The 23,215-nt window shown below is 42.8% G+C and overlaps 1 protein-coding gene across 9 annotated transcripts in view; it reads right to left on the bottom strand.

Moving 5' to 3' along the window:
- The window catches only part of NBAS (NBAS subunit of NRZ tethering complex), a 339,915-nt gene that overhangs the window by 72,204 nt on the left and 244,496 nt on the right, over positions 1-23,215 (bottom strand). The window lies entirely within an intron of this gene.

The raw sequence follows: 23,215 nt of genomic DNA, 5'->3' as shown, positions 1-23,215 counted from the left end.
AAAATTGAGGAGTCAATTCTACAACCAGTTCTGATCATTTATTATAAGGAAATAATTCAAAAGAAGCAAACAGTACAGGAATGAAGATTTTAACTGGAATAAGAACATAAAAGTAAAACTGCAAAAGCAAAATCTAATTGTCTAATGATATGAGATATGGTAACCAGCTTATGATAAATTACTAGATAAAACATTATGCAGCCGTTAAAATTAGAATTATAAAAACAGTATAGCCGCTTGGAAAATGGTTATCATAAAATGTTCAATTTTAGGAATCAGAAATCATAAAACTATTTATACCATGCTTACATTAAAATCTGAACTATACCTGTGCATGTGGCTGAACACACACACACACACACACACACACACACACACACACACACACTCTCTCTCTCTCTCTCTCTCTCTCTCTATTGGTGACCATTATGTTAAAGTGTTGGGATCATGAGCAATTCTGTTCTTCTCGATTTTCCAAATTTTCTATGATAATGTTGCATTCACTCATTTACTCACCAACTGCTTACTGGATTCTGATGTGTGACGGCCGCTGCGAAAGGTAGGCAAGGGTCATAGTTTTCTAGTATCTGATATGTTAAGCTCGCTTGGCCTCAAGAAAACTGAAGTTTAAACTTACCCCGCTTGGATGGAGGTACCACGTACCTCTGAGCCATTCTGGGGCCTTTTCAGGCCCTGCTGATCTGTGCTGCTCTGGGCCCTGGAACTCAGTCTCTTGTCAACTACTCCAGCAGACGTGTACTAGAGCCTTAAAAGGGCTTTGTGTTGATTTAACAACAACAACAACAATAACAGACAAAGAGTCCTAGGACAAACTGTTATCTTTCCTATTACTTCTTAAAATCAGTCACGGTCCGTCTCTGGGTATTCTGAAAACTAGGCACAGGCGGCAATACACAGCACCAGCGACCACACCAATCAACACATGGCAAACCTCCCCCACCCTCCATTTCCCATCAGCTCCCTCCAAGTCATTCCACATAAGAGTAATGTTTTATGAGAGATGGCATTTTCTTAATCCCATATACATATTGGTAAAAGGATCTTTAGGAAAGCACTGCTTTCCCTGAATTGTAAGTATCTGCTTTGCAAACGCAGCTTCCAAACAAGTTCTGTGGCCCCCACTCCTTACCAGCACCCATGACATGAAACAAAATCAGAAGCTACCACTGACTGCCAAGTATTAGTTCCATTACTATCTCTTCCCCTAAATAAAGTGCGAACTCCTTTCTGCGACTGAGAAATACAAGATACTAGAACTTGTGTTTAGTTCATCAGACCTCCCTACGCCCCATTATGTGGATGGAAAGACCAAGCCCCAGGGAGGCTGGGTGGTATGTTTGGGTTCATTATGAGAGTGAGGAGAGTAAAAGTCGGAATTCAGATCCCGTGGTTACCAAGACAGGGCTTCCCCTTCACTGCGCGTCACACAGATGCCACTTGGTCATGTCTGCCTCATCACAGGCTCTGACAGAGCATGAACAAAATCAAGGCTTCAAAGCCCTACTAGGCCCTATATGATTTGCCCTTCACCTCACCCCACCTCTCTAAGCCTGTATCCCGCCTCTCTCCTGCTCTCAGCCCACTCTTAAGACACTCACCTCCCTGCAGGCCCGCAGAGTCTTTCCACTTGTTGGTCCCTCTGCCTGAAATGTTCTCCTCCCAGTGTATCCTCATGGCTCATTCCTGTGCTTCCCTCAGGACTCGGCACAAACATCGCCTTATCCGAGGCTTCCCTGACTACTGAGTAAGAGCTGCCACATCCGCCATCCTCACTTGGCCTCGTTCTCCTTACCCTGTGTTATTTTTTCTTCACAACTGGCATGCTGTGTTTCTATGTGCTTACGGTCTGACTGTCACTGCTATCTTCCCAGACCTCAGAATGGTGGCTCATACAGAACACATTTGTTGAAGGTATAAAGGAATGAACGGATGAATGACAACATTTCCAAAAGACAGAATAGCACAAGCAGAGCTGCAGAAGCAGGAAGGCTTATGACCTACGTATAACCACTCGTGAGCACTTCAGACGGAGCAGGGGTGGCAAGGGCCAGATAGGAACACGCTAGGCTTTGCAGGGCACGCGCAGTCTCTGTTACATCTTCTCTTGGTTGGCTGGCTGGCTGGCTAGTTCTTACAGTCCTTTAAGAAGATATAAAAACCAGTCTTAAGGTATCTGAGAAAAAACTGTCATCCTTTCTCAAGCCTGCCTTTGTCTGTCCTTCCAGAATCAGCTCAGGGTTCACTCCTTTGAGATGCCATCCCTAACATCATCTCCTCCTGCTACGTGTTCCTTTTAAAGCTTACCTGTATCAAAGAAAGCATTACACTGTGTTAAAATCGGCTGGTTACCCGTACGTTTCCCTGACTAAACAATGTGATCCTTCAGGGTAGAAACTGTGCTTTTTAAATCTCTGTATCCCTAGCACCTAATACAATGTCTCGCACATTGCAGACAAACAGAAAATAGCTACTAAATTACTAAACAACTCTGCTCAACATACAGGGGAGAAGTGGCATGGGCATATATACACTACCAAACGTAAAATAGCTAGCTAGTGGGAAGCAGCGCATAGCACAGGGAGATCAGCTCGGTGCTTTGTGACCACCTAGAGGGGTGGGATAGGGAGGGTGGGAGGGAGACGCAAGAGGGAGGGGATATGGGGATATACGTATACATATAGCTGATTCACTTTGTTATAAAGCAGAAACTAACACAACATGGTAAAGCAATTACACTCCAATAAAGATGTTAAAAAAAATGCAATGAAGTAACATGTTCTCAATGTGTCCCTAGAAACCTGTAGTCCAGAATGCACCAGAAGGCTCCAATTTCTCAGGGGCCACAGTGTCCTGTTCTGGTAAGATGGCCCCACGAGACTAAAACTGCAACATTTTAAAGAACTTGACACGAAAACCTCAGGACCAGATGTGTGCTATCGGGACAATGCCAGTTGGTAGTAATCAGAAGAGACGCAGGAAGAGGCACAAGGACATTAAACTGTGATGAGTTTGGGTTTATTCACTGACATCCATCCAGTGAAGGCGCTGTACATCCGCCTCGGGCTGGGCGCTGGCGACACAGACAAAATCAGATCGGGTCCCTGCCCCTAAGTATGTTAAACTCTGGTTGGAAAGACAGAGAGATAAAAGGCATTATACGGAAGCAGGATCCTTATCCAAGTGCGGGAGGGTTAACGCGACCTGCTGCAGAGAGCCTCCAAGGGGCACTGCGTCCCGACTGGAAGTGAGGGACTGGAAGGAAGGTCTGCTGAGGGAGGCTCTCTCTAAGGAGAGTCATCAGGAGTGAGTCGGCATAAAGACAAGAAAAGAAGAACTTCACGAGGTCCCCAGGTTACAGGGGCAGGTGGGGACGCTGAGGGTAAATCAGCATGGCCGGGATGCAGCCTGCAAGTAAAGGCCCGTCAGAGCCTGAGGGAGGAAGAAGCGGTGGCCCAACACGAAGGGCCTGTGTGCCGGGCGACGGGACTGCTCTCTATCACCCTCACGCCTGGGAAGCCATGAAAGGAAGGAGCTCATGCAGAAGAGTGACACGATCAGTGCTACCGTTGTCATGAATGGCTTGATTCAAAATTCACCGAGACAACTTTCCTTGCGTGCAGGCACTTTAAGGCTGATAAACCTTGCACAGCAGATACTACTTTTTCTTTTAAAAATGAATATAGTGTGACTTCGAAGATAGGGCTGATATTTAGGAAATGACAAGTGACTTCAGAAAAGCCAGATGCTACCTACAGAGTCAGCTGGACAAATCAGGGTTTACCTACTGTTCACACTGCTAATAGCAACTAATAGGGGACAGATAGATACCTTTCTTTTTGGGTTCAATGTAAAACCTCACCCTACTTTTCTTTCATCTCTCCCTCCTCCTCTTCAAGCACAAACACTCCAACACTTACCATGTGCTAGGCCTGGTCTGGGCACAGGGGATACAAAGGGAAATCAAAAAACAATCTCTACCTTTGAAGAACATACATCCTAATGGAAAAACCAAACACAAAAGTAAGTATTTATAAAATGTGACAGAAGTATAAACTAACTATGTGGGTGCGAGAAAAAGCATCTGTCTTAGGAAGGCAAGGAAGTCTTTATAAAGGAGGACTTGAAGGATGAGCAAGAATTCCTGTGGAAGAAGCAGGTGAGGTGAATTTCAGTAGAGAGTGCAGCATGGGGACTTTAAAAAGGGAACGCGCTATGATTGTGACTCTCAACCACCTATTGTACTCCAAAACACCTGAGGGATATAATACACTCCCACCAAAAACAGTGGCTCACCACCTCGAGGAGTCTCATGGGGGTGGAACGGTGGAGGCGAACCATCAGCTAACAGTATATTTGGGAAAACAGGAAACATCACTTCTGAAAAAGATCAAAAAATGCCCTCATAGCATTTTTTGAGGAGGAATTTGATAGAGGAATTTGATCCCCTCATAGCGCATCCTCAATCCCACTGCCAAGAAAAGTTAGACACTCTTGTTCCTTCAATCTCACTCCCGTGGAAACTCACAGCTCTAGGGGTAAGGGAGAGCCCTTGGTGTAAAGTGGAAAGTCTGTGTGTGTTCAGGCAGGAGACGGTCCTGCAGAGAAAGGACACAAAGGAGGGCTAGGGTCACCACAGGCGCCACGTTGGGAAACGTACATTTTTCCTTCAGGCCAGTGGCCTTCAAACTGGGGTATATGTGCCCCAGTCACAAAGCCTTTTTGAAGGGTACAAAGGTTCAGATAATTTTAAGGGAATCAGTTCCTAAACTTTTACCTTCTCTAAATACTCTTTCCAAAGACTGGCCTTGAGAACGTGCTGGAGGTCAGAGTGTCAGGCCTATTCTCTTTTACCGCAGGCCTTCCTCTGCTTACACAAGAAAGACATGCTCTGCATCCTTCTTGAATCAGACTCTGATACACTGTCCTGGAGTCTGAAAAGCTCCAGAACACCAAACGAAGGGACAATTCAAGTCCTGGTGTGTGACATGACTCCAACATCTGGATAACACATTTCTTTTTGCATGTCAGAAGGTTTTCGATTCTTTGCTTTCAAAAAACTTTATGAAGGATCTAATTGAGTTGTCAGTTGATAAATCATTACAAATGATTTTTAACAATAGATTGCTACGCGATTTTTGGCTGATAACCTTGAGGGCATTCAAAGAATCGAGTGGCACTGCTATGACAAAACTCCTTGCCCATCCACTGTGAACAAAGTTTCAAAATATTCATGCCTATAAAAATGTAAAATGGAAAGAACTGATGTTGAGTGCAATATCAATCTAGCAATAGTAAGAGTCAGCCATGGGCACATAAACTAATTAGAAACAACGTTTAAAGCCCTACCCATCTCATTAAGAGGTACATTTTAAATACAATTTTCTTGCAATTAATGCTTATTTATCAAAAGTTAACATATCTATGTTGTTCTAGTATATACTGCAATAATTGAAACAATAACTCAATACAGAGTAATTTTTAAAAAATAATCTTAGAGCCCTATTGAAACCTCACAACTCAGATTGGGACTCGAAGCCCCATGTTTGTAACCCTCAAAATTCATACATTGAAATCCTAACCCCAGAGGTGATGGTAGGCGTGGGTGGGGACTGTGGGAGGTACGTAAGTCACGAGGGTGGAGCCCTTATTAATGCAATTAGTGCCTTGTACAAGAGGCTCCAGAAAGATCCCTATCCCCTTCGGCCATGTGAGGACACAGTGAGAAGGTGCCTACAAAAAGGGCTCTCAGCAGAACTCGACCACGCTGTACCTTTATCTTGGACTTCCAGCCTCCAGAACTGAAATCAGTAAATTTCTGTTGTTGATAAGCTACCCAGTCTACGGCATTTTGTTATAGAGCTAGAGCAGACTAAGCCATCAAGTGTGTGAGAGGATAACCAGGTTATTTTAAATTCTCTTAGGTCCATGAGTAAAAAGTTAAGTCCACTGCTTTGGAGCACTGTTTCCCTGAAGTGTGACTTTTAGACCACCTATATTGAATTCAATTGAGCGCTACTTTAAAAAAGCAAATTCCTGGCTTCCGGTGGCGCAGTGGTTGAGAGTCCGCCTGCCGATGCAGGGGACACGGGTTCGGGCCCAGGTCCGGGAGGATCCCACATGCCGCGGAGCGGCTGGGCCTGTGAGCCATGTCCACTGAGCCTGCGCGTCAGGAGCCTGTGCTCCGCAACGGGAGAGGCCACAACAGTGAGAGGCCCGCATACCGCAAAAAAAAAGCAAATTCCTGAGCCCTCCTTATACTCACTGACTCTCTGTGAGGCTGGGGAAGGCACTGGCACTAGTGGAAAGAAACCTGTATTTTGTACAAGCTTCTCCTGGTTAATTCCAGGTGGCTGGTGGTGAATGCGGGATGTGGCTGGAGATAGCTCCCAGGACTGGAGGCTGAGGGACAATTAGGTTAGACTGTCACTGCACGTGTCTAGGTTGGGGGAGTGATGGGAAAAAAAGGCAGTTTTTACATGGACGCACCTAGAGATTATTATACTAAGTGAAGTAAGTCAGACATAGAAAGACAAATATCATATGATATCACCTATATGTGCAGTCTAAAATATGATAGAAATGAACTTATTTACAGACAGAAACAGACTCACAGACTTTGAAAACAAACTTACGGTTACCACAGGGGAAAGGTCGGGGGGAGGGATAAATTAGGAGGTTGGGATTGACATATACACACTGCTCTATATAAAATTGATAATCAACAAGGACCTACTGTATAGCACAGGGAACTCTACTCAATACTCTGTAATAACCTATATGGGAAAAGAATCTGAAAAAGAATGGATACACGTACATGTATAACTGAATCACTTTGCTGTACACCTGAAACTAACACAACACTGTAAATCAACTATACCCCAATATAAAAAATAAATAAATTAAAAAAACAAAAAGAAGGCGGCAGTTTGGGATTTAAATGATAAACAAAGAAGAACCAAAAGACACATATGCTGTCCTGTGCTGGCTGCCCACGTTACACACGTGCAGCCGGCGCCTGTCAGTTGACCGAGCAGCTCCCAAACATTTCTGCCCAAGACCAATAGTAAGAAACACATTGTATATCAAAACTCAGTATCACAATATATATGCACTGAAATGTATGCATATATTAAAAGCCAACTAAAGTTTCATGAAACAATATAACCCCGACTGTGGTGAGGTACAATCTGGTATCTGATATTAATCTACCGTCTAGTGTTCTTTCCTGTTTGTTTGGTTTTAATGCTGACCACAACACTCTAATTAAGGATCCACTAATGGACTGGAACTCATAGTTTGTAAAGCACCTGCAAATCTGCTCCAGTGATGAGAGGATGACTTGTAGGGGTCAGCAAAGTTCAAGGCTACCAACAAGGTATCAAATTATCTAAGTTAGATTTAATTGACTTCAATAAAAAAGAAATCCCTTTGTTTTACTGATAACATAATGTTAATCTCTCTCTCTGCTGAGGCTGAATGTTATATATATGCTTTATTTCTATGTCTACTTTGCTTCCTAGATTATGAGAGCCATCAGAGCAGTACCCACATCTTATTCATTTTTATACTCTCAGTACTTAGTCTAGCATTTAAAGTACTGTTTGAAAATTGTAAATATAGAATATTACGAAATAGTACCTTCAATGTTATCCAACAGAAAATGAAATGGACAAGTTTAAAATTTTTTGCTTTAATATAATGATATATTCAAGCACAAAAATAAGAATGCAGCTTTTGTCACACTGAATTATATACTTAACAAAATCAACCTTACAATTTCGCTCCTCTGCTTTACCTATCAGCTGCTTATATAATAAAAATGAATGATGCCAGACACAGAGGCCACTTTATCTTTACCTTTTGCCTTGTACAATAATTACAGTAATATTATTATTCTTCAGCAAAGTGTAAATGGTCCTATCTTTTTCACTATTCACTTTCAGCAGTCACATAAGGTAATACATCCCCAAGTTTTTCAACAGCTTGAAGGTCATATTTATCTTAACAGAGAGGGCCATGAAGAACGTTAGAAATGAGACAGAATGCTCCTGCAATCAGTAAGGAAGGCTACTATCCACTGTGGCTATGAAAGCACTCGTTCACATTTTCCGTTTAAGAACCTTTTCCTATCATATGTATGCATGGGATCCACAACACAAATTGTTATTATTAAGAGCATTTTAAGTGGATCCACTGAATTTATATCAAAGCCAAGTGTAAGTATGAAAATTCAGATGTTATTCCAACACTCACAACTATTTAGTATCATTAAAAATCAACCTGAACTACTGCTAGATGTTTGAAATTGGGCTGAAAGGAATTCAAATGTCGTTTTTCCTTCTAGGATAGAGTAAAACAGAAAGAGGGATGAAGAAAAGCAGAAGGGGAACTGACCAGTACTGAGTACCTACTGACACCAAGATCTTCATACTTGCTATTTTATTTAATCCTCACAAGAGTTATCCAAGGTACGTGTTCCAGATATTGTGCTTGTCTCCCTTACGCCCACTCAGTACCTTGTCTAATAGGAGCTGACCATGCAGTGGGTGTAGGACTGACTCAGGGCTGCTCAGGGTTAGTCCTGATGGAGTTAGACCATTCATGGTGATCTCATGCCTCTCTCCACAGTGGTTAGTTCAGGTACAATGGGTTGAAGGTAATCAGTACCTGACATACCAAGAGCCCCAGATCGGTTCAGGGGTGATCGAACCAGTAAAAAGCTCTGACTTCCCGTTTGGTGCCTTCATGAAGTTCTCTCACCCTATCTGGTGGATGTAGACTAGGAAGCAATGTAGCCCGTTTCTGCAAATCAGTGCACTGATGCAAAGAGCCTGGAGGGTGGCACTAAAACCACAGACAGCAGAGAAAAGAGATGGAAAGAAATTGGCTCCCTGATGACCCACCGCTGAATCAGCCAACCCTGAAGTCAGGCCCACCTCTGGGCCTTTGAGTTACATGAGCCAGTAAATTTTCTGCTCAGTTAAAGTAATTTAATTGGATTTTCATTTGTATCTAAAAACATTCTAAAATTAATCTATATTTATATGGTAGTAATTATTGTGCCCCATTATACAGAGGAGAAAACTCAGAAGGTAAGAGTAATTTCTCCAAGGTCAAGCCTGATGGGAACTCAGGAAAGTCTAATTATAAACCTGTCTCTTTATTCATCACCCTGCTACCATTCAAAGAACTTCACAATGTGTCTAAGATCTATCAAGATTTAACTCAGTATGTTGAGAGGCCACAATATTAATGTAGGGAATTTCCCAGATTTTCCTGGGTCGATGCTAATTTAAAATTATTTTACTCTGTTCTCCTCATGGAAATTTTATCGTTTGATAAGTGGCATCAATCCCTCAGTCTTCTACACATATGGATGGCATGAAAAATCCCTCATCAGATGATGTACGCAGGACAAAAAACTGGTTATACTATGCTTAAGGAACTTTGCTAGATGATTCAGTGACCAAAAGGTTAAATAGTATCCTCAAAGGATGTATATAGAAATGCATTATTAAAACAGAGATATAGCACACATGCCTGCTCTACAGTAATTATCACAAATCGAGTGAGTTTGGTATCAATGCCTCTTTGCTCCATCAACATCTCTCCCACAAAATACTGCAGTGGCCTTCATGCTGGAGCTTCCCTGTGTCCAAGCTGGTGTGTCTTCTGTTCCTTCCTCCCGTCATCACCAAGGTGATCTTTCTAAAGTAAGAATCTGACAATGTCACTACCCAGCTTAAAATTCATGTCTAATTGATCCATCCTCAGGATAGTCTAAAACCTTTAGCCAGGTATATAAGAGTTTTCATTCATTACCCAGCCCTTCCTTACCTCTCTAGCCTCATCAAGACACTTCTATTTATATCACCTGTCTTGTAGTCAACTGAAGGTACTAGATTATTCCATGCCTTTACTAAAACTGCCAGATATATCTGGAATGCTCCTCCTAATCTTTCCCTCTGTGGTACTCATGGCAAACATCCTCATTTGTTAAGACTCGGCTCTAATACCTCCTGTACTATGGGGCCTTTCCTGGCTGGTCCCATCAACTCAACTATTGACCATTTCTACCTTAATGCTACCACATCACAAGCCATCTATCACATCAATTATGAATCTTTCACTAATTTATCTGTTTACCATCTCCATCTATGAAGCGTTCCCCCTGACTGTCAGGTAGGCAGAAACAACCAGCATCCTGAGATGGCTGCAATTAGACAGGGATCTTCCTCTGGGTACCAATACTTAAAAAGCTTTTGGCACCAGATGAGAGGAGAGGGCCTGGTTTTTCATTATAAATCCCTTTGCTGCACAGGCTAGAGAAAGTATTCATAAGGTGGCAGTTAGAAAATACATCTGCTTATAAGTTTAAATGTACTTAACTGAGAGGAGGGCTCCTAGGATGAACAAAGAACGGAGGAGTAGAGGGAGCCCACATCACTGAAGATACATGGTTACACAACGAACAACTCAACTACGAAGTCAGCCAGAGGGAGAAGCGCATTTCAGTAGGGAGGTGATTTTCAGACTCCTCGTCCCTCCCTGCTTTTTTTTAATGTTAAAATACGCTTTGGTATTTGCTGCACATTATTCTGAGATTGTTGATTTATTCCTCTGTCTTCCCCAAGACGTCCACCCCCTGTGAATTTAGTCCACAGCTTCCCAGGAAGGAGCCGTGTATTCCTTCTTGCGCATTATTAACGGAGAGACCCGCAAGGGCTGCAGAAACACACAGCAGCTCAGCGCCCACCAGACTCCTCCTCAGAGCAGAGGCATCATCACTTATGATTGGACTGTGTACATGGTCTTTTGGCCACCTTTCCATTTCTCTTACTAAATTATGACCTCAGTCAATGTGAAACAATCTTCCAAGCACAAACAGAGAATGAGTTTTCAGCTTGCCAGTCGAGGCAATAATCACGATCACCCCAGGTGGGCCTTTGCAGCCGAATTCCTCAGGCAAGGGAGGCGGTGGAAAGCAAGATCTGGGGAGCAGGCCTGTGTATGAATCCTGACTTGGTTACCTGCAGCTCATAAGACACTGGAGCGGTTATTTAACTTCCTTGAGCCCTAACTTTCTCGTCTGTTGAAATGATGGTAAAAGTATTTACTTCCCAGAGCTGCAGGACAATTCACAGTAATATTACAATACATACCGTCTTCCTCTTCTTACAGAATCTTGCTGGAAGGCTGGATGTGAAGAGTGAGATGGGTAATCTACACCCGTGTTTAGGTGCCGCCTAGATGCCTGTGACAGACTTTCGGAAGGAAACGTTAGTTCCCCTTGCTGTTATAGGGTGATACTGACAGACATCGAAGGGCTAATTCTTAGGCTTCTTCTACAGGTCACAAGATTCAGAATGCATGCCATACCCACAATCCCTCTTTGAGGAAGCAGTCAGAAGGGGCCTGTTAAAAATAGGTTATCTGGGCTTCCCTGGTGCCTCAGTGGTTGACAGTCCGCCTGCCGATTAGGGGGACACGGGTTCGTGCCCCAGTCCGGGAAGATCCCACATGCCGCGGAGCGGCTGGGCCCGTGAGCCATGGCCGCTGAGCCTGTGCATCCGGAGCCTGTGCTCCGCAACGGGAGAGGCCACAACACTGCAAGGCCTGCGTACCACAAAAAAAAAAAAAAAAAAAAAAGGTTATCTGCTTGGCAACAAACCTCTCCCGAATCTGACCACAGCTGACAGGTCCAGGGACTCGCCCGGCAGCTGAAGGCAGCCATGTGGCTGGACAATGACTTTTGGGGTGGCCGTCACACAAGGCTGCTCTACAATGGATCATAATATGCAACCAGAAAGGTGCCTCTCGTGGGAAATTCTAAGGTGAGCACGTGTGTGCGTGTGCATGAGTGTGTGCGTGTGCGTGGGGCGAGGAGGCTCACGCCTTCACATCATGACCCAGCAGCTGTGTGGGGAGCCTTGCTCACTGAGATGGCTTCCTTGCACTCATATTCTCAGTGTTGCCACCTTGTCACTCCTACCATAATGACCCAGTAGCTGCGGTAACCAGAGCGTGCGGGTTCCTGATGGCCCGAAAGAACCAAACCATCCATGGTGTGAAGCACAGAGCACACCTGTCCGTCTGCCCTAGAAAGACGTCAGCCTCTGAGCTCGCGCCCACTGCTAACCCCATGCACCATGCAGTTCCATTCTGCGCCATGCATGCGTTTACAGGTAAGATCTACGGGGTACTGGAAAGCTGAAGCTGATCCCCAGGTCATGCCAGTTTATCCTTTCAAACGCTTTACATATGGCGCCATCTGCAGGCTGCTGCCCCCCAGAAGCACCTCAGTTCCGTCTTTCTAATGACGGTCCCCGAGCTGCCCTGCTAGCCTCTAGATATGTAATGCTATCACTTTAAGTCAGATTATTTCAAGCACAGTGAATGAGTGAAGTCTAAAATGATTCTGTAAAGTACGGCTACAGCTTTGGTACAAACAGCATGCTTCGAACAAGGTTTCAGAATATGACAGCATGAGGTTCAAATCCCGGCTCCACCACTTATATATATGCTAGCAGTCTAGGGTAAGTCCCTAAACTCCCCTGAGCCTAAGCTTTCCACAAAAAAAGGGTGGCATCGCCCACCCCACATGGTTGTTACACAGAGCTTATGAGACGATGCCTGTACCGCACCTGGCCCGTGCTAACACTCAGATGCTACTTCTCTTCCTCTCCTTAAACCCTCTCCTTAAATGTAGTCACTGGCTTGCTCGCATTCCACGTCATCTGCAAACTCCACTGATGGTCTTTGGGAATAATGCATGATCCATCTGGGTCAAACAAACTTTCCAACTTATCAAAGGTAAGACAGACGTTTTACGCACATGCAAAATACTTCACTACGTCCTGCATTTTACTTAGGTCTGCTACCCTTCTTCTCTTTTCAACTCCTAAAACAGAATAGTGTCATGCAATCAACATCGAATTTGCAATCAGGAGACCTGGATGTGAAACTGGTATTGGACACTTACTGTTTATTAAACTTTGGACAATCATCCTTTAGGAATCTCACTTTCAGGCTAGAGATGATAATACTTGCTTCATAACCACCCCCATGGGATATCTGTCAATGTCAAATGTCCTAATGTGCGGGGAAATTATCACACTCAAATTCAGTGTCTATTTCATTGCTTCCTTGTATTCCTTGCTCTGTTTATATGAATGTTTGCCTTGTATTCCTAGACTGTAAGCCCACTGGAAGCAGGGACCATATCTCAAATGTCCCTTGGGCTCTCACCGCAGGACGAGCATAGCGCTCAATAAAAGCAAAAGCAATTAGCAACAACAGTATTAACAACGGTAGCAAATATTTATTGTAACCTTTACTATGACTCATGCATGGTTCAAATTACCATGCTGTTATTAAATCATTTAGGTAAGGAATCCTAATATGTGTACTTCATAATAAAGAAACTGTTGAATTGAAAAGGAAAAATTTTAATCTATATGAGTATGTAAATCTGATTAAGGATTAAAAACAGGCACCTGGCAAAAGGATGACTTGATGGGATAAAGTACAGGAAAAGCCCAGGCACTGGAGGGGAGGTAGGTTTGTCCAACGCATGAAGATTCAAAGAACAGCAGACTTGTTAACACTGAGAGTTCATAAGTAGAGCTATGTTGAAAACTGGACGAGGAGCTCATTATGATGCCCTTAACGGCCCAGCAATCCTACCACAATTCCCTGTCTATTTTCCCATTCTCCTAAATGATTGCTCTGTCCCTTCTCTCTCAAATCTCCAACACTCCCTCCTTTACACTTACACTCAGCTAATTTCTTTGCCTCCTCGTTGACTGAGAAAACAGAAGCGGCCAGAAAAGAATGTCTACCGTCTCCTTCCCCCGTATCTATCCATCTCCCTGCAGCTGTGTCCATCAGCAGCTCTGCCTCCCTCCCGCTATCACGGGAAAGTGACAGGGATCCTGTCAAAGGCCAACTGTTCCACCTGGGCTCTAGGTCCCATCCACTGCCACCACTTACCTCAGAAATTCTCCCCTTGTCTTCCTATGTTTTTTCCATTAATGAATAAAAATATTGTTATATTTTTTAAATCTTAAAACTCTTCTTGTCAGTCTCTGCTGGTTCCTCATCGTCCTTGACCCTTGATACTGGAGAGCCCTGGGCCTTCCTCCTCTATTCCCCGCTCTTCTCCCTAACTCGCTCCCTTGGGAATCTCACCCAGCCACCTGGTTTTGACTCTTTTCTACACTGACAATCCCCAAACGTACTTCTGCAGCCCAGGCTTCTCTGCTGAACTTCGGAGTCATATATACAACTGCCTGTCAACAGCTGGAGTTGGGAGTTTAAAAGACACATCACTCTTTAAAAAACAAAACAAAAACCTCTTTATTTTGAAATAGTTATGAGACATTGCTAAATAGTACAGAGAGGTCCCATGTACCCATCACCCATCGTCTTCCAATGGTGTATGTACTCTTACAGAAAGTCACATCAGTTTTAAAAGTCAAGCAACAGCAAGAACTCCTGATCCTACCCCAAAAGCCGCTCCTTTCCAATCTCAGGAAATGGCAAATCCACCTTTCCAGTTGTTCAGACCAACAATCTTGACACCATCCTGAATTACTAACATTTTCCCACATTCCACAGCAAATCCATCAGCAAATCCCTTTGGCTCTATCTTCCGAATAAATCCAGAATTTGACCACTTCTCACCACTGTCATTGCTACCACCCTCATCTTTAACTTAGAAAACTGCACCTGCCTCCTAAGCTCTGTCTCCTTACTTCTACCATTACCTCCTATAAGACTTTCAATATAGCAGGAGAGTGACCCTGTGTCAATGCCAGGTCCGATCACAATTCTCCAGTGGGTCTCATTCATAGGAGACCCTGTCCAAGCTGCCCCGGTCCTATCGTCCCCTCCCACTGCTCTGTCTCCCATCCCACTGCAGTCACCTGGCCTCCTCGCCGCTCCTCAAACAAGCCCCCCATGCTCCCTATCAGGACTTTCCACTTCCTAGTCCATGTTCCCTTCAATAAGCAACAGCTTGTTGCTGCCTTACTTCCTTAAGCTCTTTGCTCAAAGATTACTTTCTCAATGAGGTCTTCTTCGACCATCTTACTTTAACTTGCAGCAGTCCTGCTGTCTTGCACTTCTGAGTCCTTCCAGGTTTATTTTGCTCTTGAACTTACTACCATTTCACATGTCTGAACTTAATCATTTTGTTTACTGACCCATTTCCACCTCTCCCTGGTGCAGGTTCCCTAAGGTCAGAGACGTTTGTCTGTGCTGTTTAGTGCTATATACCCAGCACTGAGAACACCTGTGGATACACAGTAGGCACTGACGTTGGTTTTCCATTCTTGTATAACAAATGATCCAAATTCAGAAGCTTAAAATATTGATTCTCTCTCAGTTCCCATGAATCATGAATCTGTTGTGGCTTGGCGAGGTGCCTCTGGATTAAAATCTCTCACGAGGTTATAATCGAGCCACTGGCCAGGACCGTGGTTTCATCTGATGACTTGGTTGGGTGGGAGGAAGAGATGCACTGCACATCGATGTTTACTCACATGGTTATTAGCGTCCTTGGTCTCCTGCCACATGGGGCTCTTCACAACAGGGCAGCTGGATTCCCCAAGAGTGAATGATCCAAGAAGAAGAGAGAGCATCCAAGAAAGAAGCCACAGTCTTGTCTTTTTTTTTTTCCGGTACGCGGGCCTCTCACTCCTGTGGCCTCTCCCGTTGCAGAGCACAGGCTCCGGACGCGCAGGCCCAGCGGCCATGGCTCACGGGCCCAGCCGCTCCGCGGCATGTGGGATCTTCCTGGACTGGGGCATGAACCCGTGTCCCCTGCATCGGCAGGCGGACTCTCAACCACTGCGCCACCAGGGAAGCCCAAGCCACAGTCTTTTTATAACTTAATTTTGTAAATGGTGTCCCAACACTTTTACTGTATGTATTCTGCTGGTTAAAAGTAAATTAACAAGTCCAGCCCACACTCAAGGGGAGGGGATTACACAAGGGATTAAATACTGGAAGGTAGGGATCATTAAGGGCCATCTTAGAGGCTGTCCTTCCCAGCACTCAGTAAATATTTGGTCAATGAATGAACATATTAGCTAACGATCCACACTTGAAGAGATCCTGCTCCCAACTTCTCTGGGAACTTATGGATTTTTTACTTTTAATAATTGGAAAAAGGGCAAGTAGGACAAATAAAGACCATGTAAAAACTTTAACAGGAGAGCCTTTCTTTTCCTTAGAGTCTTGTAACAGAAGATCATTTTTCATAGGACTGCCTATAATTTGTTTATGAGTAACTTCTGTTTCATCATATCACATTTCAAAAACTGTATTCTCTTATCCTTCAAGTGTTCTGCCTGCTCCCTTTATTGTGTGCCTTTGACAATCACCCTGGAAAAACGGTTCCTTTTTATTTATTTTATTTTATTTTTGTAGTATGAACTCAATACATATTTATTGAATATCTGAATAACAGTATGATTTTCAACTCACTTGGAAAATGCCTTTTTTTTTAAACATCTTACAGCCACTCTGGAGAACAGTACGGAGGTTCCTTAAAAAACTACAAATAGAACTACCATATGACCCAGCAACCCCACTACTGGGCATACATCCTGAGAAAACCATAGTTCAAAGAGTCATGTACCACAATGTTCATTGCAGCTCTATTTACAATAGCCAGGACATGAAAGCAACCTAAGTGCCCATCGACAGATGAATGGATAAAGAAGATGTGGCACATATATACAATGGAATATTACTCAGCCACAGAAAGAAACGAAATTGAGTTATTTGTAGTGAGGTGGATGGACCTAGCGTCTGTCATACAGAGTGAAGTAAGTCAGAAAGAGAAAAACAAATACCATATGCTAACACATATATATGGAATCTAAAAAAAAAAAAAAAAATTCCTTTTTAGATTGGCTCTTCTTTGCTTATCTCCTAAGCTCCTGGCTTTTTGCATTTTTGTCAAGATAGGATATGCTTATCAAACTAAATTCTCACCGTGGAAAATAAAAGAAAATGGTTCTTTAAAAGCAAAGGCATCCAAGAACTGGAATGGAAGGATAATGCTTACAACTGTAACACACACAGGCTAGCTGAAGGTCAGATGAGAGTAGTATATATTGCACATTTAAAAACCTTGAAATAATCACTATTAGGTAGCATTATTAACAAATATATGCCTGGAACATAGAAGGCATTCAATAAATATTGATTATCTCTTCCTTTGTACACACAGCATTTATTAATATCCTTAATGGTACTTCTTATATTAAATTATAGTTCATTTGATACGCATGCATACTTTTTTCCCATCAATTGTGAGCCTCTCAAGGGCAAGGAGCTTGGCAGTCTTTTATTTGTTTAGAACACATAGGACAATGGCACTGAAAATGTGCTCACATAAACAGTTCCTGAATGTATTTGGAATGAATAAAACTCACTCAGTTCAGAATCAAAGCAGTCGAATGATGACTATACCAAAACCAGAGATAAATGAGCAAAATACTTACTATGAGATTAGGAAAAAAAATTATGAGTTAACATTTAGTCATCTTGTAAAACTGAGTAAATGTAATGCTTTGTAATCAAGTTTAGTATGATTATAAAATAGCAACCACAAACACCACAAAATTTAGGGGAAAAAAAAGATAACATGAGTATGCCCCCACTTAAATACAGTTGACTGATCTTGGACAAAGGAGCAAAGGCAATACAATGGAGCAAAGACAGTCTTTTCAACAAATGGTGCTAGAACAACTGGACATCCACATGCCAAAAAAATCAATCCAAACACAGACTTACATCCTTTACAAAAATTTACTCAAAATGGACCATATATTTAAATGTAAAACACAAAACTAAAAATTCCTAAAGGATTACATAGGAGAAAATCTAGATGACCTTGAGTGGGGCTGTATAACACCAAAGGCACAATCCATAAGAAAAATAACTGATAGCTAGACTTCATTAAAATTAAAAACTTTTGCTCTGCGAAACACAACGTCAAGGAAGTGAGAGACAAGCTACAGACTGAAAGAACTTATTTGCAAAAGATACATCTAATAAAGTACTTTTATATAAAATATATAAAGAACTCTGAAAACAACAGTAAGAAAACAAACAACCCTAGTAAACAATGGGCCAAAAAAAAGACATCTCACAAAGAATATATACAGATGGCAGGGCTTCCCTGGTGGCGCAGTGGTTGAGAATCCGCCTGCCAATGCAGGGGACAAGGGTTCGAACCCTGGTCTGGGAAGATCCCACATGCCACGGAGAAGCTAAGTCTGTGCGCCACAACTACTGAGCCCGTGCTCTAGAGCCCACGAGCTGCAACTACTGAAGCCTGCCTGCCTAGAGGCTGTGCTCCGCAACAAGAGAAGCCACCGCAATGAGAAGCCCATTCACCACAACAAAGAGTAGCCCCCGCTCGCCGCAACTAGAGAAAGCCCATGTGCAGCAACAAAGACCCAACACAGCCAAAAATAAATAAATAAAATAAACTAATTTTTTTAAAAAAGAATATATACAGATGGAAAATAAGCATATAAGAAGATGCTCTATATCATATACCCTCAGGGAAATGCAAATGAAAACAACAGTGAGATACCACCACACACCTATTAGAATGGCCAAAATCCAGAACCCTGACACCACTAAGTGCTGACAAGGATGTGGGGCAACAAGAACTCTCATTCATTGCTGGTGGGAATGTAAAAGGGTAAAACCACTGTGCAAGACAGTTTGGAAGTTTCTTACAAAATTAAACATACTCTTACCATATAATTGAACTCCTTATTATTCATCCAAAGGAGTTGAAAACTTACGTCCACATAAAAACCTGCACATTAATGTTTACAGCAGCTTTATTCATAATGACTCAGAAGTGCCAAGACGTCCTACAGTAAGTGAATGGATAAATAAACTGGTATATCTACACAATGGAATACTATTCAGCACTAAAAAGAAATGAACTATCAGGCTATGAAAAGACATGGAGAACTGCAAATGCATACTACTACGTGAAAGAAGCCAATCTGAAAAGGCTATGTAGTTTATGACTATGTGAGCTAGAGTCTATATAAATAAATAGACTATACGACACTCTAAAAGAGGCAAAAATATGGACACAGTAAAAAGATCAGTGGTTGCCAGGGGTTAGGGGTGGGGCATGAATAGGCAGAGCACAGAGGATTTTTAGGCAATGAAAATACTGATATTGTAATGATGGATAGATAATACATGCCATTGTACATCCGTCCACACCTATAGAATGTGCAACACTAAGAGTGAATCCTAAGGTAAACTGCGGACTTTGGGTGATAATGATGTGTTAATGTACGTTTATCAATTGTTTAAAAAAAGAAAGGTACCTTCTAGTGAGGAATGTTGATAATGGGGGAGATTATGCATGTGTAGGGGAGGGGCAACTGGGAAACCTCCGTACCTTCCTCTCAATTTTGTTGTGAACCTAACACTGCTCTCAAAAAAACAGTCTTAAAAAATATATGGGGGGCTTCCCTGGTGGCGCAGTGGTTGAGAGTCCGCCTGCTGATGCATGGGACACGGGTTCATGCCCCGGTCCGGGAAGATCCCACATGCCGCGGAGCTGCTGGGCCCGTGAGCCATGGCCGCTGAGCCTGCGTGTCCGGAGCCTGTGCTCCGCAACGGGAGAGGCCACAACAGTGAGAGGCCCGCGTACCGCCAAAAAAAAAAAAATCTATATCTATATCTATATCTATCTATATCCATATCTATATCTATATATATATAGGAATGCCACTTTCCACTCAGGAATAGGAGCTTCAGAAATAGTGTCTTCTGAGACAAACGTGCATTTGATACATATCCTTTCAATTTAAAAACTTATGAAGAAGATCAAAAGATCTTCATGCATTGCTGTAATGTATACTCTGATAATTATACACAAAGATCGATGTGGAGATATACATTTACCAGTAATTAGAAATAGAGGTGCATGTAGTTTATTTGTCTTTAAAGTAAATGTCTTATCTTGAATAAACTAAAATCCATTTACCTACATATAAAAAAAGAGTATGTATGCATTATGGCAGTACGTCAGCTTTGAGTTAAATGTTTTTCATACTTTTTACCATTTTTCCATTTTGGTTTAAACTTCAGTCTTTTTATAAAACCTTATTATAAAGTCTTATAAAGTGTCTAAAACCTTATTATATATAAAAGTATCGGTAGGCAGAATTATGGTCCCCAAATATGTGTACCTCCTAATCCTTGAGATCCATGAAGACGCCACCGTACACGGCAAAGGGACTTCGTTGATGTGATTACTGGTACCGTCCCTGTGATGGGGAGAGTATCCTGGATTATCCACATAGGCTCCCCTCTCATCATATGAATCCTTCAAAGTGAGAACCCTTCCTGGCTTTGGTCAGAGAGAATTATGTGAAGACAGAGAATCAGAGAGATGCAACGTTGCTGGCTTTGAAGATGGAGGAAAGGGGCCATGAGCCAAAGAAGGAAGACAGCCTCTCACCACTGGATTCTCCCCTGGAGCCTCCAGAAAGCAGTATAGGCCTCCCTGCACCTGGATTTTAGCCCACTGAGACACTTGTCTGACTTTCCACCTACAGAAGTTTAAGATAATAAATTTGTATTAAGTCTCTAGGTGTGTGATAATTAGTTACAACTGCACTATAAAACTAATACATGGAGGTGATTTTTTTTCCCTTTTTTAAAAAAAATTTTTTTAAGGAGGAACACATAAATTGTGTCAAGGTGAAGGTGATTTTAATCGAAACACATGAAATCCAGGTTATTTGAGGAATAAAGAAGAAATGAGGGATGAAAGTCTTGGAGGATATATGGTATTTTTATTCCATGTCCCAAAGAGCAAGGAAGGAAGTGGTTCTATTTCTTGTTGTTACAGAAAGGAGGACAGATCAAAGGGGCAGACGTGGACCCCATTTAAGAGAATAACATAAACGTATCCAATAAATGAACAAGTTGCCTCAGAAAACAGTGGGTGCCTGTCTAAGGAAGAAGGATTATCATTTGCTGAAGACCTCTAACACTAAACAGATAAGACGAGGATTGGAATTCTGACTCAGCTACTAACTTGCTTCTGACCTTGAGCAAATTACTTAACCTCTAACCTTCAGTTTGCTCATTTCAAACTGAGATGTAATACCTACATTGCAGGGCTACTGTGATGATTACTGGAGACAAGGTCAAGTGGAGAACCAGTGGCCGGTACATAACCAGTGAACGATAAATGGGCGCTATTACTGCTATTACCACATAGCGCGTACCGTGATTTCCGTAGATGACAGATAATTCCTAAGGTCTTATCATTTATTTTTAGCCGGACATTCATTTAGTATGTGTGGCAGGAACCATTTTCTCCTCCTTTGCAGCTCCCACCTAGGCCCATAAAGCAGGAAGTTCCCCCGATGGGTCCCGAGAAGGTAAATCCTGCCCCTCTCTTCACCTGTCACTCCTCGGGAGAGGAGGAGTGACAGCTGATGACATGGCGGGAAGAAACTGATTATGGGTGGCTAGTCCCCTCCCTTTCTTTTTGAGATCTGCCTGTGAGGAGAATACACTTTTCTTCTGCTCTTGTCCTTTCAATGGTAAACGTTTGTGAGACAAAAGGGTAAACCGCGGACTTCGGTTCCAGAGAAGCATTATCTGTCCAATACATTCATATGGCTATGGAGTGTTTGAGATGTGGCCCGTCTATGCTGACAGGTACTGTGAGTACACAACAGATGGCAAAGAGTATGCAAAAACAAGAATGCTAAAATATCTCATTCATATTTTTATACCGACTACATGCCGAAATGGTAATATTTAGGACACTGATTACATGCTGAAATGGTAAATATTTAGGACAATTTCACCTATTTTGTGTTTCTTTTCTTAATGTGACTACTAGAAAATTTCAAATTCCACAAGTGGCTCACATCACAGTCCTATTAGACAGCACTAATCCAGAGGCCACCTCTCTGGGTCCCATGAGTGGGAATCAAGTTGGGAGGCAGCCCTTCTGAGAAAGCACACATGCTCTCCAGATCTATCCTTGGGCTTGGCAGGGTTGTCTGAAGATCTGGGCAGGGAGCAAGTACGAGGAAGGCTGACCGTGGAAAATCAAGCCATGGTCGACACTCCAATCCTCCCAACAATAAAGTGACTTTAGTTTCCGTCTAGCTGATCCCTCTATCTCTTAACTGATTGCAATTGGGAAGACAGGATGCTATTTATTGCTCTTTCCCCATCAAACCCCGAAGATATGACAGAAATATTTCTATGCCCATAGAAGGAGCACAAGCATACAATTCAGCTGCAAGCACAAAGCAAACGTAATAGTCCTCTCCAGGTCCTTAGGGGCACAGGTTTCAAAAACATCTACACTGATTGCAGTTGAGAGATCTACTGCAGATGGTTTTCAGCAGAAGCAAACATGGGCATGAGTGGCAAAGCTCCCCAGGGAACAGGATTCTGAGACAAGTGGGATTCCATAGCAATAAAACAGCGACAGTGGCCACTGGGACACTTAACTGGAGGAACACAGAGCTTAAATGGGGAAATGGACATTAGGAAGGCAGAGTGACTGCAGGCAGGGACATGTAAAATAAGTCGGTCTCAGAGAGGAGACAGTCTGGATGGGTATTTTCCCTTCCTCCATATGGAGAACGCACACCGCATTTAACCCCTTCATGGGACACCTACCCGGCCAAGCTCTAGACAACTGGTTTGACCTGATACGCTGGCAAAGCTCAACTCAGTAAGCTTTTCTCTGCCGACTCTCCTCCGCTCCCACACCAACAAGCCACTTCCATGCTCTCCAGCATTCTACGAATGTGTATTTGGACCGAACTAAGAACAGGATTCAGGAACCTTGCTTCACTTGGCTGTGTCAGGGCTGGTGATTCGCTTGCGTTTCCTAAATTACACAGCAATGGAGCTGACGCTGAAACTGTTTTAATTTTTTTCTCTTTTTCTTTTAGAGTTTTAAAAAATGAGATGCATGGAAAACTTGGAGTGGGATTAACTTAACTTCAGATTTGCTGAAGAAGCTATACTCCTCAAGTGTAAGAAGGTATATTCTGCTGAAGGAACCTGATATTACCCAGACACCTAACTCAGACCTCTCTGGCTAAGATAGAGCAGAAACCAGGAATATCATCTTTGAACTTTACTTTTGTTG

This window comes from Tursiops truncatus, chromosome 14 (genome assembly GCF_011762595.2).
Source record: "Tursiops truncatus isolate mTurTru1 chromosome 14, mTurTru1.mat.Y, whole genome shotgun sequence".
NCBI classification, from domain to species: Eukaryota; Metazoa; Chordata; class Mammalia; order Artiodactyla; family Delphinidae; genus Tursiops; species Tursiops truncatus.
Note: the sequence above shows the minus strand (reverse complement) of the source record. Positions and strands in the feature narration are given on the sequence as shown.